The following is a 4,424-nucleotide window of genomic DNA, read 5'->3' on the forward strand; positions in this document are numbered from 1 at the left end:
TGGGACCCAGGGGAAGAGCCTTCTCTGTGGCAGCCCTTTGGAACCAACTCCCCCCAGATATCAGAGTTGCCCCCACCCTCTTTGCCTTTCGTAAGCTCCTTAAAACCCACCTCTGTCGTCAGGCATGAGACTTTCCCTTCCCCCTAGGCTTATAAAATTTATGTATGGTATGTCAGTATGTATGATTGGTTTCTTAAATTGGGGTTTTTAAAATTAACTTAAATATTAGATTTGTTTACATTGTATTATTATTGTTGTTAGCCGCCCCAAGTCTACGGAGAGGGGCGGTATACAAATCTGATTAATAAAAAGAAAAGAAAAAAAAGAAGTAGACCATTTTAGTTAGCTTTTCCAAGACAGCAACAGAAAACCTATTTATATACAGGTTTATTTGGGCATTTCCAGTATTTTCTACACTTCTAAGGTAATAGCAAGTATACAATTGCAGTAATAAATAATAAAATATACTGCTCAAAAATATATATAAAGGGAACACTTAAACAACAGAATATAAGTCCAAGTAAATCAAACTTCTGTGAAATCAAACTGTCCACTTACGAAGCAACACTGATTGACAATAAATTTCATTTTGTTGTCAGCACATTCAACTTTGTACAGACAAAGTAATGTATTCAATGAGAATATTTCATTCATTCAGATCTACGATGTGTTATTTGAGTGTTCCCCTTATTTTTTTTGAGCAGTGTATAACATCACAGTGAAAAGATGAAATATTTCTGTCCCAAGTGCCCAATAGATATAATCCTATCACAACTTTGTCTAACTAGGTAGCTTGAACATGGGCTACACTTGAATTCCTACCCAGCCGGTACTGTCAAGTGCACAGTCCTGGTTAGAAAAATGGAGGCAACTTCTGGAGGCAAGTAGTTCCACTGATTCATTGTTCTAACTGTCAGGAAATTTCTCCTTATTTCTAAGTTGCTTCTCTCCTTGTTTAGTTTGCACCCATTGCTTCTTGTCCAAGAACCAGATTTGAAATCCTGGTTTAGAAAGCTTAGAACTAAGGGGTGTGCGTAAGCGTACCATTGTGTCTACCGTCCCTGTCCTATTGTCTACTTTTTATCATTACTTATCTAATGTTTTATATGTACAAATTATCACTCTATAATTGTTTGACAAACAAACAAACAAACAAACAAACAAATAAATAAATAAATAGAACTATGTCGCCTTCAGCATGACCTAAGTATAGCTCATAAAATTATGTGCTACAATGTCCTTCCTGTCAATGACTACTTCAGCTTCAACCACAATTCACAAGCACACAACAGATACAAACTCAAAGTGAACCGCTCTAAACCTGACTGTAGAAAATACGACGTCAGCAACAGAGTGGTTAATGCCTGGAACTCACTACCTAACTCTGTGGTTTTGTCACCAAACCCCCAAAAACTTTACCCTTAGACTGTCCACTGTTGACTTCACTCAATTTTTTTTTTATTTTTTTTTATTATTTGGATTTGTATGCCGCCCCTCTCCGAAGACTCGGGGCGGCTCACAACAAGTGAAAAACAATCCAATACAATCCAATTAATTAAAATATTATAAGTTTAAGAAAATCCCCTGTACTAACATACACACATACAGACATACCATATATAACTTCAACGTGCCCAAGGGGAGATGTTTAGTTTCCCCATGCCTGACGGCAAAGGTGGGTTTTGAGGAGTTTACGGAAGGCAGGAAGAGTAGGGGCAGTTCTGATCTCCGGGGGGAGTTGGTTCCAGAGGGCCGGTGCCGCCACAGAGAAGGCTCTCCCCCTGGGGCCCGCCAACCGGCATTGTTTAGTTGACGGGACCCGGAGGAGGCCCACTCTGTGGGACCGAATCGGTCGCTGGGATTCGTGCGGCAGAAGGCGGTCTCGGAGATATTCTGGTCCAGTGCCATGAAGGGCTTTAAAGGTCATAACCAACACTTTGAATTGTGACCGGAAACTGATCGGCAGCCAATGCAGACTGCGGAGTGATGGTGAAACATGGGCATACCTGGGTAAGCCCATGACTGCTCTCGCAGCTGCATTCTGCACGATCTGAAGTTTCCGAACACTTTTCAAAGGTAGCCCCATGTAGAGAGCATTACAGTAGTCGAACCTCGAGGTGATGAGGGCATGAGTGACTGTGAGTAATGAGTTCCGGTCCAGATAGGGCCGCAACTGGTGCACCAGGCGAACCTGGGCAAACGCCCCCCTCGCCACAGCCGAAAGATGTTGTTCTAATGTGAGCTGTGGATCGAGGAGGACGCCCAAGTTGCGGACCCTCTCTGAGGGGGTCAATAATTCCCCCCCCAGGGTGATGGACGGACAGATGGGATTGTCCTTGGGAGGCAGAACCCACAGCCACTCCGTCTTATCCGGGTCAGTAAGTGGTGTGCATAAGTGCACCGGCGTGCGTACCATCCCTGTCCAATTGTTTCCTCTTATCAGTATCCATCTTATGGATATAAACAATGTTATATCCAGGTGTGGCCTACTGGCCGGACAGGGGGGGGGGGAATTTGCAGTGGGGTAGCGAAAATGGGGCTCCACCCCAGAGCACCCAATTTGCACTGAAAGATGTTGAAAGAAAATGCAGGGCGTCCTGCATAAGCTACACCCACAGTGTGGTAGTAAAATTTTTTGTAGCCCATCACTGGTTATATATATGTATATTACCAATACACACTTGACAAAATAAATAAATGAAATAAATAAATTATTAAGAGAAGGCAGGTTTTACATGTACTGAAGATCTTGAGGTAGCACCACGTGGATTGCATTATGCCAATTAAATAGGGTCTCATCATGAACATTCTTTACACACATATAACACCCACACACCTGTTCAGTTCCATGTATCTGTTTACTGATCTTAGTATGATGTTATCATAAAATATTCTTTTGGACTATAGTGTTATTTGTATGTGCCTGGTGTGCTTTTCAGCGTGATACAGCTGAATTTTGTTTATTACTAAAGCAACACCTGTTTAAGAACTTTAAAAAAAAGTTTTTCTAAGTTCAGTGATACTTTTTTCTATTATATTGTAATTCTACCAGTACTCCAGGGTAAGGGAGTAATATTGTTAAGGCAAGTTGCCTTAATTTTATTTTTATATTTATTAAGAAAACATCTTAACATGCTATGTTCCTCTTTATAGTTGTTTATATGTTTTACAAAATGTCCTTCTCCTTGTCACAAGGACTTTTTCACACTAAGATAGTTTAAAAGTTTGCCTATTTTTAGATATTGGCTCTCCACTCCCTTCCACTCAATAGATCTCTTAGAAAGACACACGACACCTGCTTTTAAAGTCACCAGCTATTTTCAGCCTAACCAAGAAAGGATGTTAGGGATCACACTGGAGACTGTCTTTGCTATTTAATTTACAAAACACACACAAAATATTTGAAAAGTTGTGTCTACTTAGAAGCAAACTCCACCAAGATGATATTGGGCTTATTCTACTGCTGATCAGTAGATTACATTAGTTAGCTGGTACCAATTAAAATGGAAGCATTGCGAAAACTAGTGTGTCTGTGTGTATTTGAGGGGACACACACACACACACACAAGCATCTAGCCTTTATTACTGCTTGTTCTCAAACATTAAAAACCTGGTTTCTATCAATTCCTTGAACTATTATAGTCTATTTCAAAAACGGTTATAAATATATTGTGTTTAGTAGACGTTTGCTAACAAATTCAGAACATTTCAGTTGCAGTAAAGAGACCATTTCAGAAACACAACACAAGACTACTCATACTTTAAGTTACCATAATCATGATAATGATTCAAATGTCCTTGTCAACAATCTCATGGTTTTAGTATTACATACAAACGACCTTCTTTGTATTCTACTTTAAATCCCTTTTCTCCTAAAATATAAACTTTGCTTTCTTGTTGAAAATTTCAACAAGGCTAATAATCTTTCCTGTGGACTCCCATGCTTTCATCTGCCTAGTATTTAAAGTATAGAAAATGATACTATATAATAAAAAGGTAGCCTTATTTTCTCACTGTCACAAACAAGCAAGCAAACAAAAAGGGATTTGGCACACTTACCTAGAGGGCGAAACAAGAAGTAAAGCTGAAGAACAGGATAAAAGAAGGCCCCAAAGGAAGACTCTGACTACGTAGAAGGAAAGGAGGAGGAGAAAGAGGAGTAAATGACAGCCGGCAATTACACACCCAAGTTTGAAAGCAATCTTCCAATCCCACAAGCCAAAATGAAGAGAGCGCTCAATTGGGCTTCTTCAACAGCTGCACAAAATGCAGGAGGAATTTCAGCAGCTGTCCGTTATCACACTACATAGAAAAAATGTTACTAATTAAAAAGCTTTTTTTTTTTACTTTGAGGACAAGACTTGTCTATAATTGGCCTCTGTTTTTTTTTTCTCCTTTACTTTTTCTATAATACAGTGTATGGA

General features: G+C 39.6%; 1 protein-coding gene across 2 annotated transcripts in view; it reads right to left on the minus strand.

Moving 5' to 3' along the window:
• Positions 1 to 4,199, minus strand: part of TXLNB (taxilin beta) — a 31,947-nt gene extending 27,748 nt beyond the window's left edge. For both annotated transcript variants that reach the window (XM_070733634.1, XM_070733633.1), the window contains exon 1: positions 4,060 to 4,199. The gene's annotated coding sequence lies outside the window, so the exon portion shown is untranslated. The remainder of the gene's footprint in view (positions 1 to 4,059) is intronic.
• Between the last annotated feature and the right edge of the window lie 225 nt (positions 4,200 to 4,424).

The sequence above is a fragment of the Erythrolamprus reginae genome, chromosome 1 (assembly GCF_031021105.1).
Source record: "Erythrolamprus reginae isolate rEryReg1 chromosome 1, rEryReg1.hap1, whole genome shotgun sequence".
In the NCBI taxonomy this organism is placed as follows: Eukaryota; Metazoa; Chordata; class Lepidosauria; order Squamata; family Dipsadidae; genus Erythrolamprus; species Erythrolamprus reginae.